This window comes from Muntiacus reevesi, chromosome 15 (assembly GCF_963930625.1).
Source record: "Muntiacus reevesi chromosome 15, mMunRee1.1, whole genome shotgun sequence".
NCBI classification, from domain to species: Eukaryota; Metazoa; Chordata; class Mammalia; order Artiodactyla; family Cervidae; genus Muntiacus; species Muntiacus reevesi.
The window spans coordinates 1,486,057-1,500,477 of NC_089263.1; the positions used below are offsets into that span (position 1 = coordinate 1,486,057).

At 43.2% G+C, this 14,421-nt stretch overlaps 4 non-coding genes across 4 annotated transcripts; all 4 read left to right on the plus strand.

The window, feature by feature from the left end:
* On the plus strand, positions 1-80 carry LOC136147563 (small nucleolar RNA SNORD115). The gene has a single exon (XR_010659230.1). It is a non-coding gene; the product is annotated as a small nucleolar RNA SNORD115 (small nucleolar RNA).
* A 2,021-nt stretch (positions 81-2,101) lies between these two features.
* LOC136147564 (small nucleolar RNA SNORD115) lies at positions 2,102-2,180 on the plus strand. The gene has a single exon (XR_010659231.1). It is a non-coding gene; the product is annotated as a small nucleolar RNA SNORD115 (small nucleolar RNA).
* A 1,985-nt stretch (positions 2,181-4,165) lies between these two features.
* Positions 4,166-4,246, plus strand: LOC136147566 (small nucleolar RNA SNORD115). The gene has a single exon (XR_010659232.1). It is a non-coding gene; the product is annotated as a small nucleolar RNA SNORD115 (small nucleolar RNA).
* A 1,502-nt stretch (positions 4,247-5,748) lies between these two features.
* On the plus strand, positions 5,749-5,829 carry LOC136147567 (small nucleolar RNA SNORD115). Its single transcript, XR_010659233.1, has one exon. It is a non-coding gene; the product is annotated as a small nucleolar RNA SNORD115 (small nucleolar RNA).
* The last annotated feature ends 8,592 nt before the right edge of the window (positions 5,830-14,421 follow it).

The window sequence follows — 14,421 nt, forward strand, 5'->3', positions numbered from 1 at the left end:
GGGTTGATAATGAGAACTCATATGGTCCTAAAGAGAGATGGTGATCTAAAATCATGCTCAACAGGATTGTGCTGAGGCTCAATGGAAGTGACATTACAGGGCCCAGAGATTGTGGTTTCTTCTGTCCTTTCTGGAGCCCTGGGATTTGGGTGTGGAGGCACCCTATCCCTGAGTCTCTACAGTGCCCGGGAGCTTCCATGTGACCAAAGTCTGTCCTGCCCTTGGCTTTCTTTCCTGATCCCTGCTTCCACCACCCACCCAGAGGATATAGCCAGGACCTTTCCTTAGCTACTTCTCTTTAAATTATGTCTTTCAGTCAGACATTCTGGAGAAGGCCTCACTGTGACCTGAACAATTCAAGGCGAGTGACTCTCTTTGGTCCTTAACATGGGCCCCAGAGGACAATGGGCTATGGAGTAGGCCCACCTCAAGGCGGTCAAGAGTAGGGAGCTGTATGTGGTCCACAGTCCTCTCAAAGGGGAATTTCTGCTGCAGTGCCTTCAAGACCATCTATGATCTTGGAGACTGAAATGCTTTCTGTTGGTCCCACATTCTAATCAGATTGATCATGGAGGCAGTGTTTGCTTCCTGGCTCCCTGAGGAATATCCATACACAGGTCTCTGCACACTTTCATACAGAGCTTGCTGAACAACTAAGGGGATAGTCACCTGATTGTGTGCTTTGCAGTCCCTGAAAAACAAGCAGGTAGAGAAAGATTATGCCCTAGACCTGGCAATGGTGAGAGGCAGGAACCTGTCCAGTGGGTCTTGAAAGTTAGATGGTGCTGACAGTTAAGAGAGCTAAAGATCATCCCCTGAGATTCCATGGGGTGTGGCTAATTAACTTTCAGGCATGGCAGGGTCTTGGTGAGACAACTTGCTCCTGATGGGCCCTTTGATGGGTCTTTCATTTTTCCATTTGGGCCCCAGGCATATCTTGAAGCATTCTCCCTCTCTGGGGTCATGGCCTTCAATGATCACACCCCCAGAGAAGAAACCTTTTTGGAGCTTAACTTTCTAGTAAGGCTGTTGCAAGCCCTCCAGAGCCCTGGTAGCATCTCCATTATGAGGCTATATTTGCCTGAAGTAGAGCAATGGCCTCAAGACGTAGTCAATCCAGGAACAGTTGCATTGTTTTTGTCTGGGGCCTTCAGCAGGCCATGGGCGAGGACATGCACCAGGGGACAAGGCCTCCTATTCCCAGCCTGAACATTCCCATGCAGGGCATTGCCAGGTTGACTGGTTCTGAGCCTATGTGCCCTGTCACCAGATACCTACTTCCTCAAGAATCCATTCCATGGGACTTTGTGGACTCGTTTTCTGTGTGTTGGCTGCAAGTGGCCTAGCCCCATGTCTTCAATTCCACCCCTTGCTTGCACAGATCAAGATCGAGCTGAGAGGTACATCTCTGTTTTCCAAGACACATCTATAGAATTTCAGTGACTGACAGACCCTTGTGCTGGGCCTTCTTCTGGGTATAGAGCCCATGAGGCTCTCCCTTCTCTTGGGGCACCTTTGTGGAGTTGCCATTTTTTTCCTTTCTGGACACATTACTTATGTATTCACTCAAGCACTGATCCACTAGTCACTTGTTTCCTCAGGTTTGGCAGTAGGTAGGTTGGGAGGTAAGGATGGATGAAGGAAAGTAAGGAGGTAGATAACTACAGATAGGGGAAATAGAAAGCTAGATAGGTAGCAAGGAAGGTCAGTGGTAGGAGTACGTTTTACCCAGGGGTTTGTGTCGCTGTGTAGAGATAGATGCACTTTGTTGCTTTCTTGGGTTCTTGGATTTATCACTCTAGATATGTCTTGTAGCATCATTCACTGCATGAAGGTGTAGCACACATGACTACAAAAGCCTACAGGGCCAAACTAGATGTTGGCAAAGCTGCTGTGCTCCTCTCTACTCAGACAGTGCTCCAAAGGAAGGAAGATCTGACTCATACCTGTTGCCTCCAGGGCCTTCGATGTCAGCCTTGGTGCAGCACCTGGGGTAGACAGAAACTCACATGCTTTGGGGCTCCATCATTTCCAGAAAGCATTGAAGGCAAGCCTACTCAGACTCTTGGCATAGATGCAATGCGTGGAGCTTGCCTTGTTTGGGTTAATGATGAGAAGTCATATGGTCCTAAGGAGAGAAAATGACATAAAAATTATGCTCAAAAGGATTGTGCTGAGCTGAATGGAAGTGGCAGTCCAAGGGCAAAAGATCCTGGTTCCTTCTGTCCCTTTTGGCACATTAGAATGTGGCTGTGGAGGTAACTGATCCCACAAGGAGGGCCCCTGTGTCTCTACCTTGTCTATGGTCTTTTACATAGGCTAATTCTAGTCCTGCCTTTGACTTTCTTTGCTGTTCCCTACTTCCACTGTCTACATGGAGGCCGTAGGCAATGCCTTTCCTTAACTCCTTCTTTTTGAATCTTGTCTTTCAGTAAGACGTTCTGGTGAGGGTCTCACCACAACCTGGATGATTCAAAATGAATGGTTCCCCTCTTTCCTGGACATGAGTACCAGAGGATGAAGAACTATGAGGGAGGCATGCCTCAAGGCAGTCTAAAGGGAGGAGTCCTTGTGGGAACCTCAGTCATCACAAAGGGTGAATTTATTCTACAATGCCATCTAGACAGGCTAGGATCTCGGACATTAAAAGTCCTTTCATTAAACCTGAATTCTACTCAGACTGGATATCAAGACAGTGTTTGCTTCCCTGGTCCCCTGGGGAACATCCACACAAATGTCTCTGCAAACTTCCATGCAGAGCACATCGATCACCTGAGGGGATGGTCACCTATGGTGTGTGCTTTCCAGTGTCCCAAGAATGGTTGGTAGGGAAGGATTGTGCCCCAGGCCTGGCAAAGGTGATAAGCAGGTAGTAACTGGTCCACTGGGTCTTGGCAAGTGGACGCTGTTGCTGTTGAGAGAGCTGAAGGGCAGCCCTATGGGGCTTGGCCAGATCACTTTTAGGCATAGTGAGTTCTCAGTGTGGCCATTTGTTCCTGATGGGCCCTTTGATGTGTTTGTTTTGTTCACCCACTCGGACACCTTGCATCTCCTTCCACTCTGGGACCACAGCCTTCAATGATAGCACCACCCCCCCCCAGAAGAGAAACCCCTTCCGAGTATACCTTTTTTGTAAGGCTGTTAAGAGCCCTTTGGAGCCACTGTATTAGCCCCAGCATGAGGCCCCATTTGCCTGAAAGAGAGCTGTGTCACTGTGATGAGGGTCAAGCGAGGAGTAGTTGCATTGGTGTTTTTTGGGGCCTTTGGTGGGACACAGGAGGGGACGCTGCTCCAAGCAACAGTGGCTCCTGCTCCAGCCTGAACATTCCCATGCTGGGTGTTGCCAAAGTGACTAGTGCTGGGTCTACGTGCCCTGTCACCAGATAGCTGCTTCCTTCAGAATCAATTCTATGGGATAATGTGGCCTCATTCTCTGTGTGTTGGCAGCAAGTGACCAGGCCCAGCGTCTCCTCACCCACCCCTTGCTTGAACAGACAAGAATTGAGCTCAGAGGAATGTCTCCATTCCACAAGACACATCTGTAGAATCTTGGCAGCCAAGAGGTTCTGTCAGGTGGAGAATCCATGAGGGTCTACCTTCTCTGGATTCCTTTATGAAATTACCATTTCTTCCCTCCTGGTCACATTATTCATGTTCTCAGTCATGCACTTATCTGCTCATTCACTCATTTTCTAATGTTTGGCCATAGGTAGGGTGGGAGGGAATGATGAATAAAAAAGTAAGGAGGTGGGGAGGTAGAGAACTAGAGAGGTAGGGAGGAAGATCGGTGGCAGTCATGCATTTCAGCCAGGGGTTTGTGTCTCTGTATGTAAGTGCATTTTGTCACTTTCTTGGGCTCCTGTATGTCTTGTTCTAGGTATGTCTTGTAGCATTATTCACTGCATGAAGATGTAGCACATGTGACCATCAAAGCTTACAAGAAATAACAAGGAGTTCTCACAGGTATCTTTTGGCTCTATAGACAGACAACGTCCCCAGAGGAAGGAAGATCTGAGTGTGGCTTGCTGCCCCTGGGAAATAAATGTCAGCCTTGGTGCAACACCTGGGGTAGCCAAAAACTCACAACCTTTGGGACATACTCATTTCCAGAAAGCTTCAGAGGTAAGCCTGTGCCTGAATGCGATATGAGGGAAGTGCCTCAGTTGTATCACTGTTTAGAATTCATTTGGTCCCGAGGAAAGATGATGACCTAAAAATCATGCTCAAAAAGATTATGCTGAAACCCAATGGACATGTCCGTGCAGAAGCAGGAGGTCTCTCTGTCCCTTCTGGAACCCTGGGATTTGGCTGTGGAGGCCCCGTATCCCACAGAGAGCGCACTTAAGTACTCTCAACAGTGTCTCGGGGCTTCCATGTGGCCAAGGACTGGCCCTGCCTTTGCCTTCTTTCCTAAGCCCTGCTTTTACCACTCACCTGGAGGACATACACTGGGTCTTTCCTTAGCACCTTCTTTCTCAATTGTGTCTTTCAGTCAGACATTCTGGCAAGGATCTTGCCACGGCCTGAATGATTCAAGGTTAATGGCTCTCTTTTGTCCTCAACACAGGCCCCAAAGGAAGACGGACTATGGGGGAGGTGAGCATCAAGGTAGTTGAGAGAGGGGCGTCCTTGCGGGAACCTCAGTTCTCACAAAAGGGGAACTACTGCTGTGGCACCATCACAACAGGCTAGGAACTCGGGCACTGAAAAACCTTTCATTAAACCTGAATTCTTGTCATATTGTACATGGAGGCCATGTTTGCTTCCCTTGCCCTCTGGGGAACATCCATCCACACACACGTCTCTGCACATCTTTGTCCAGAGCACATTGATCTACCGAGGGGATGGTCACCTGTGGTGTGTCCTTTTCAGTTTCCCAGTAATTTTTTGTAGGGAAGGATCCTGCCTCAGACCTGGCAATGATGAGAGGCAGGCATGAACCTGTCTAGGCAGGTAGACACTGCTGGCTGTTGAGAGAGCTGAAGGGTGGCCTCTGAGATTCCATGGCGCTTGGCCAGGTCATTTTCAGGATGGCAAGTTCTCATGAGGCCAGTTGTTCTGATGGGCCCTTTGACATGTTTTGTCCTGTTTGCCCACTTAGGCCCCTTAAATCTCCTGCAGCATTCTTCCTCTCTGGTGGCCATAGCCTTCAATGATAGCAACCCCAGAGGAGAAACCCTTCCAAGCTTACCTTCCTAGTATGGCTGCTGAGAGCCCTTCAGAGCCCCGGTATCATGTTCATCATGAGGCCCCATTTGCCTGAAGTAGAAGAGTGGCTTCGTGATGTGAACCAAACAGTGAGTAGTTGCATTGTTGTTGTTGCAGGACCTTTGCAAGCCATTGGAGGTGAGGCTGCACCAGATAACAATGTCTCCTGTCCCCAGCCTGAATGCTCCTGTGTAGGGCATTGCCAGGTTGACTGGTGCTGAGTCCATGGGCCCCAAATCCAGATATCTGCTTCCTTGAGCATCATTTCTTGCTTGTTGCTTCATTTTTCCGTATTTGGTGCCAAACGACCAAGCTCCATGTCTTTTCACCCACTCCTTGCTTGCAAAGGCCAGAAAATGACAGAGAGGAAGGAAGATCTTAGTGTGGCCTGCTGACCCCAGACCAATTGCTGTATCTTGGTCTGGAATCTGGGGTAGGCAGACTCTCATCCTGTGGGATATACTAATTTCCAGAAACCCTCAGAGATAAGCCTACCCAAGTCCCTGTGCATAGATGCAATGAGTGGGAAGTGCATTGTTTGACTTGATGAATAGAATGCATATGGTCCTGAAGAGAGATGATGACCCAAAAGTTATGCTCAGTACAATTACACTGAGTGGAAATAGCAGTCCAGGGGCAGGATGTTAGGGATCTTTCTGTCCCTTCTGGACCCCTGGGATTTGACTGCAAAGGTACCCTATCCTTCAAGGAAATCCCCTCTGTCTCTACAGTGCCTAAGGGCTTCCATGTGGCCAAGGCCTGGTCCTGCCTTTGGCTTTCTTTTCTGTCCCCTACCTCCAGTGTTTTGTCAAGAGAATGCACTGTTCATAGCAAACACCTTCTTCCAATAACACAAGAGAAGACTCTACGCATGGACATCACCAGATGGTCAATACCGAAATCAGATTGATTACATTCTTTGCAGCCAAAGATGGAGAAGTTCTATACAGTCAGCAAAAACAAGACTGGGAGCTGACTGTGGCTCAGATCATGAACTCCTTATTGCCAAATTCAGACCTAAAATGAAGAAAGTAGGGAAAACCACTTGAACATTCAGATATGACCTAAATCAAATTCCTTAAAATTATTCAGTGGAAGTGAGAAATAGATTTAAGGAACTAGATCTGATAAACAGAGTGCCTGATGAACTATGGATGGAGGTTCCTGACATTGTACAGGAGTCAGGGATCAAGACCATCCTCAAGGGAAAAAAATGCAAAAAACAGAAAGGCTGTCTGAGGAGGCCTTACAAATAGCTGTGATAAGAAGAGAAGTGAAAAGCAAAGAATAAAAGGAAAGATATACCCATTTGAGTGCAGAGTTCCAAAGAATAGGAAGGAGAAACAAGAAAGCCTTCCTCAGTGATCAGTGCAAAGAAATAGAGGAAAACAATAGAATGGGAAAGACTAGAGATCTCTTGAAGAAAATTAGAGATACCAAAGGAATATTTCTTGCAAAGATGGGTTCAATAAAGGACAGAAATGGTATGGACCTAACAGAAGCAGAAGATATTAAGAAGAGGTGGCAAGAATACATGGAAGAACTATACAAAAAAGATCTTCATGATCTATACAAAAAAGATAACCAAGATGGTGTGATCATTGACCTAGAGCCAGACATCCTGGAATGCAAAGTCAAGTGGGCCTTAGGAAGAATCACTATGAACAAAACTAGTGGAGGTGATGGAATTCCAGTTGAGCTATTTCAAATCCTAAAAGATGATGTTGTGAAAGTGCTGCACTCAATATGTCAGCAAATTTGAAAAACTCAGCAGTGGCCACAGAACTGGAAAAGGTCAGTTTTCATTCCAATCCCAAAGAAAGGCAATGCCAAAGAATGCTCCAACTACCACACAATTGCACTCATCTCACACGCTAGTAAAGTAATGCTCAAAATTTTCCAAGCCAGGCTTCAGAAATGCGTGAGCCGTGAACTTCTAGATGCTCAAGCTGGATTTAGAAAAGGCAGAGGAACCAGAGATCAAATTGCCAACATCTGCTGATCATCGAAAAATCAAGAGTTCCAGAAAAACATCTATTTCTGCTTTATTGACTATGCCAAAGCCTTTGACTGTGTGGATCACAGCAAACTGTGGAATATTCTGAAATTGATGGGAATACCTTCCCTGCCTCTTGAGAAACCTGTATGCAGGTCAGGAAGCAACAGTTAGAACTGGACATGGAACAACAGACTGGTTCCAAATAGGATAAGGAGTACATCAAGACTGTATATTGTCACCCTGCTTATTTAACTTATATGCAGAATACATCATGAGAAACACTTGGCTGGATAAAGCACAAGCTAGAATCAAAGCTGCCAGGATAAATATCGATAACTTCAGATATGCAGATGACACCACCGTTAGGGCAGAAAGGGAAGAAAAACTAAAGAACCTCTTGATGAAAGTGAAAGAGGAGAGTGAAAAAGTTGGCTTAAAGCTCAGCATTCAGAAAACTAAGATCATGGCATCTGGTCTCATCACTTCATGGCAAATAGATGGGGAAACAGTGGCTGACTTTATTTTGGGGGGCTCCAAAATCACTGCAGGTGGTGATTGCAGCCATGAAATTAAAAGACACTTGCTCCTTGGAGGGAAAGTTATAACTAACCTAGACAGCATATTAAAATGCCAAGACATTACTTTGTCAACCACAGTCCATCTAGTCAAGGCTATGTTTTTTCCAGTAATCATGTATGGATGTGAGGGTTGGACTATAAAGAAAGCTGAGCACTGAAGAATTGATGCTTTTGAATTTTGGTGTGGAGAACACTCTTGAGAGTCCCTTGGACTGCAAGGAGATCCAACCAGTCCATCCTAAAGGAGATCAGTCCTGGATGTTCATTGGAAGGACTGATGTTGAGCCTGAAACTCCAATACTTTGGCCACCTGATGCAATGAACTGACTTCTTTGAAAAGACCCTGCTGCTGGGGAAGATTGAAGGCAGGAGGAGAAGGGGACGACAGAGGATGAGATGGTTGGATGGCATCATCAACTCAATGGACATGAGTTTGAATAAACTCCGGGAGTAGGTTATGGACAGGGAGGCCTGCTGTGGCTCATGGGGTTGCAAAGAGTCAGATACGACTGAGCAATTGAACTGAATTGAGCCTCCAGAGTCAACCCAGAGGATGTTGGTGGGCCTTCTTTCAAATTGTGTCTTTCTGTCAAATGTTCTGGTGAGGATCTTGCGATGGCCTGAATGATTTCAGGTGAGTGGGTCTCTTTGGTCCTAGACACAGGCTCCAGAAGTGTTGGACTGCATAGGAGGCCTTCCTCAAGGCAGTCCAGATGGCCGAGTCTTTTTGGTAATCTCAGTCTTCACAAAGTAGGACTTCTTGACTTATGTCAGGATGGTGTCACCATCTTGATGGGTTAAGATCTTCGACATTGAAGAACATTTTGTTAAGCTTAAATTCTAGTCATATGGGTCACGGAGGCAATGTTTGCTTCCCTGATCCCTGGAGAACATCCACACATAGGATTCTGCATACCTCCATGCAGAGCACGCTGATCCACTGGGGGTCAGTCACCTGTGGTGTGTGCTTTGCAGTCTCCCAAAAAGAGGGAATATCCCCAAGTCTGGCAACGTTAAGAGGCTGGCAGGAACCCATCCACCAGATCTTAGCAAGTAAATTCTGCTTGCTGTCAAAAGATGAATCACAGTCCCTGGGATACCATAAGACATGGCCAGGTCATGTTCAGGCATGGCAAACAACTGTGAGGCCAGTTGTTTCTGATAGACCCTTTAATGGGTTTTGCTTCCCTGGTCAACTCAGGCCTCTTGTGTCTCCTAGGGCATTCTTCCTCTCTGGGGGCCACAGCTTTTAAAGATGGCTCCCCCTAGAGGAGAAATCCCTCTGAGAGTACCTTCCTAATAAGGCCTTTGAGAGTCATTTGGAGACCTGGTATCATCTGCAACATGAGACCCTTTTTGCCCAAAGTAAAAGGTTGAACCCATGACATGGACTGAGTAGGCAGTAGTTGCATTGCTGTTTGGGGAGTTTTGTCAGGTCATTGGAGAGGACGCTGCAGCAGACAATGATGGCTCTTTTGCACAGCCTGAATGTTCCCATGCAGGGCATTGCAAGTTTGACTGGTGCTAAGCCCATGGGCCTTTCTCCATACATCTGATTTCTTGAGCATAAATTCATGTGGTCACATAGCCACATTGTGTGTTTTTACAAAGAAAAATAGAAGCCTAGTGTCTTGCACAAACTGGGTTTCAAAGAGGTAGAGGAACCAGAGATCAAATTGCCAGCATTCACTGGATCATGGTGAAAGCAAGGTAGTTTCAGAAAAACATTTATTTCTGCTTCATTGACTTCACTAAAGCCTTTGTGCTGATCACAACAAACTGGAAAATTCTTAAAGATGGGAGTACCAGACCACCTTACCTCTCTCATGAGAAACCTATATGTGGGTCAAGAAGCAATAATTAGAACAAGACATGGAAAAATGAACAGGTTCAAATTTGGAAAGGAGTGCAGCAAGGATGTATATCATCACCCTGCTTATTTAACTTATTTGTAGAGTACATCATGTGAAATGCTGACCTGGATGAATCAAGATTGCCAGGATAATTATCAACAACCTCAGATATGCAGATGATAGCACTTTAATGGCAGAAAATAAAGAGAAACTAAAGAACCTCTTAATGAGGGTGAAAGAGGAAAGTGAAAAAGCTGACTTGAAACCCAATTTTAATAAAAACTAAGATTATGGCATCCAGTCCCATCACTGTATGGCAAATAAAAGGAAATAAAGTGGAAGTAATGAAAAAGTTTATTTTCTTGGGCTCCAAAATCACCGTGATGGTGACTAAAGACATGAAAGTAAGGAAGGGAAGCTATGACAAAGCTAGACAGTTTATTAAAAAGCAGAGACATCACTTTGCCAACAAAGGTCCATATAGTGGTTTTTCCAGTAGTCATGTATTTACATGAGAGTTGGACTATAAAGAGGGCTAACTGCAGAAGAATCGATGCTTTCAAATTGTTGTGCTGGGGAAGACTCTTCAGAGTCCCTTGGACTTCAAGGAGATGAAGCCAATCATAAAGGAAATCGACCTTAAATATTAATTGGAAGGGCTGTTTCTGAACCTGAAGATCCAATACTTTGGCCACCTGATGTGAAGAGCCAGCTCATTGGAAAAGACCTCAATGATGGGAAAGATTGAAGGCAAAAGGAGAAGGGGGCAGCAGAGGATAAGATGGAAAAATAGCATCACCGACTCAAAGGACATGAATCTGAGCAAACTCTGGGGGATAGTGGAGGACAGAGAAGCCTGCCATGCTACTGTCCATGGGGACTCTAAGAGTCAGACAGGACTAAGAGACTGAACAGCAACAGCAGCAGTGTCCTGTTTGTCATCTATAGTTTTAACAGACATTGAAGAACCAGTAAGAATTTCTCCCTTCTTTAATCATTCTATGTTGTGTGAATCAACTACTGCACAATTAATGGTGCTTTTGATTGCATTCTATGTTTGTTTTTGATATAAAGACATGTCTAATAAATGATTTACCTTTAAAATTTTTATTTCTCATCATTGAATACTGTCCATTTTTTGTCCTTCATTACAGATTACTTAGTAAGATGACTTTTTGGTCATTTTTGACTGTGCTTTTACCATCATATCTTCCTGCAATCAATCTAGCCACTTGTACACTGAAATTCAAACTTTATTCCCACTAGGTGCTTTCTGGAACTGTTACGGATATTTGCGAATATGCATATTCCCTAAATAAATTAGTTATTTGTTGAATGCCTTCTTAATAGCTGATCCTAATTGGCAGGAATTTTCCAAATATTTTAGTGCTCTTCAGTTTCTATTTTTCAAGCCTTTTGATACTAGTTTTTTGGTACTTTTGATTCTCTTTTTTCCTTTCTGCATGTCTGATTGATAGGTGGTATACAAGTCTATGATATGTGAATGAAAACACTGGTGTAGCATGTGGTGACTCAAATTTCAAATAAAGCATTGGACTAGTGAAAACAGGGTTCTATGAAAGTTTCATTCAATTGGGAAACATGAAGATTATAATGGATTTTCTTCATGTAAATGACTGGTATAATTTCTAAGATCTTTTTGAGAAACTTTCATCTATCTTCTGAATTTAATTGAAACTTCAGAAGTTTTATTATTCTATGGTGAATATTTATTATAACCTAAAAATGTTTAAGCAATTCATTTTCATTGTATTTTTTAGTGTGGTTATAGTGCTGTGATATGTTGTAAGCATTCATGGACTACTCATAATTAAGAGAGCTGGGCAACTGTGGCCTCATGTTTGAGATTCATGTCTATGCTTTGCCTATGATATGTGGTCTTGAATACAATCTATGCAAACCGATGTATCTTCTAACGTTTCTGATATTTGCATTGCTTTACTTCTTTCCTCAGACAGGAAGTGGGCGTCCCTGGTGGTTCAGACGGTAAAGCATCTGTCTGCAGTGCGGGAGACCTCGGTTCCATCCCTGGGTTGGGAAGATCCCCTGGAGAAGGAAGTGGCAGCCCACTCCAGTACTCTTGCCTGGAGAATCCCATGGACGGAGGAGCCTAGTAGGCCACAGTCCATGGGATCGCAAAGAGTCAGACAAGAATGAGCGACTTCACTTTCACTTTAGAAAAGAAGTACATAGTACAGTTAATTATTATTGTTCTTGATATTGCATCCTTGATAATACACCTAAGGACTTGCTTGTTTATGTCCTTGATTGATAAACCTGTAGTCAACAACATGAGAATTTTGGATATTTTAGAGTAAGAATAATATTCCTTGTGTAGAAATTATAGAATAGTCCACATGAACAATACATACATGAGAGATGTAGTTCTCAATAATAATAATGAAAAAAATGAACTCTCAATCTCCTAAAGCATCTGGTAGATCCCCAGAAATGTTGTAGTAAATGTTCCAGTTTACCCTTGAAATGTTGTTTTGGTCTACAGTTTATGGTTCTTGCCTCAGGCATGAGAGGTCCCAGGTTCAGATCCCGGACAAGCCCCCAAGATGAAAGGTTGTTGCTGAACCCTGAAAGATGCCAGGATTCTTGGCCTCCAGAGGAGAGGAATTCAAATGATGAGGCTTGATTGCTCAGAGCTTTTGTGTGACAACGTTTTATTAAAGTATAAAAGAGATATATAAAGCTTCTGACATAGACATCAGAAGGGGGCAGAAAGAGTGCCCCCCTGCTATCCATTAGCTGTATGTTACATATCTATCAGCAGGCTGCTAATTAGAGAAAGGAAATGTCTCAAAACTCATAGTGGCACCCTCATCCACATGCATTTTGAGGTCACATTGGCACAAGGTGAGTCATCCCAGGCCATAAAATGACTGACATGAATCTTGAAGAAAGGCAGGTTTCCAAGCAAATACATGGTTTCATTAGTATAGATTAGGAGAACAATTGTATGAGTAAAACATACTGGTTTGTTGAGCCCTTATCGGTTCTGAGTCTTTTTTTTTTTTTTTTTTCATTTATTTTTATTGGTTGGAGGCTAATTACTTTACAATATTGTAGTGGTTTTTGCCAACTGAGTCTTAAGCTGAACTAACTGACTTGAAGAAAGACAGAGTCTAGGGTGAAAACATAGTTCATTAAGTTAGCTTAAGAAAAACATTTCCATAAGAAAAATGCATTGGTTAGCTCAAGATTGAGAAAAGTTAAGTTCAGGTGGAACAAGGTGTCATCATGACAGCACAGAATTTTAAGAGAAAACTTTTAGTTTTGTATGGAGAAGGGAAAAAAATCTGACACTTGTAGTTTGTTTCTTCCTACCGCTTAAGAGAGAGAGAAAAAATGCCTGACACTTGCAGCCTATTTCCTCTGTTTGGAGACCCCTAGCCTTCCTGCCTGTTACCCTGTCACCCTGACACCAGGGTTTAAAGATACTATATCTGGTAAGAATTTTCAGGAAAGAACGATTAAATCTCTGGGTAGTTTTATAATTCATAATCTTCATCGTCAATTAAAAATGGGCAAAAGACATGAATATATTTTTGCCAAAGAAGACAAATGGAAAGCAACTTTATCATTTCATTAATGAACTCTAGAATTTTACTGGTAGCATTGTTAAGATTTTCTATGTATAGTATTATGTCATCTGCAAAGAGTGACAGTTTTACTTTTTCTTTTCCAATTTGGCTTCCTTTCATTTCTTTTACTTCTCTTACTGCCTTGGTTAGGGCTTCCAAAACTATGCTGAATAAGGTGGTGAGAGTGAACACCCTTGTCTTGTTCCTGATCTTAGCTTTCAGATTTCAGAAAAGGCTTTCAGATTTTCACCATTGAGTGTAATGTCATCTATGGTTTTGTCACATATGGCCCTTATTATGTTGCAGTAGGTTCCCTCTGTGACCATTTTCTGGAAAGTATCATAAATGGGTGTTGAATTTTATTAAAATAATTTTCTGCTTCTATTGACATGATCATATGGTTTTTATTCTTCAGTTCGTTAATGTGATGCATCACAGTCACTTACAGATATTGAAAAATTCTTGAATCCCACTTGATCATGGTGTATGGTCCTTTTAATGTATTTTAATGTATTGTTGAATTTGTTTTGCTAGAATTTTGTTGAGGATTTTTGCATCTATGTTCCTCAGTGCTATAGGCCTGTGTTTTCTCTTTTGTGATGTCTTTGTGTGGTTTTGATATCAAGGTGATGGGGTCCTTTCTCTGAAATTTTTTGAGAGTTTCAGAAGGATTGATGTTAACTCTTCTCCAAAAGTTTGATTGAATTCACCTGTGAAGTCATCGGCTCCTAGATGTTTGTTTGTTGTGAGAGGAGTTTTTTCCATCACAGTTTCAATTTCAGTACTTGTGGTTGGTCTGTTTATTCTTTCCATTTCTTCTTGATTCAGTCTTGGAAGGTTGTATCTTTCTAAGAATTTATTTCTCCTAGGTTTTTCAGTTTATTGGCGTATAGTTTCTTGTGGTGGTCTCTCACGCTCCTTTGTATTTCTGTGATGCCAGTTGTAACTTCTCCTTTTTCATTTCTAATTTTATTGATTTGATTCCTCTCCCTTTTTTCTTGATGAATCTGGCTAAAGATTATCAATTTTGTTTACCTTCCCAAAGAATCAGCTTTCAGTTTCATTGATCTTTGTTATTGTTCTCTTTGTCTCTATTTCAATTATTTCTGCTCTGGTCTTTGTGATTTCTTTCCTCCTAATAACTTTGAGTTTTATTTGTCTGTCTAATT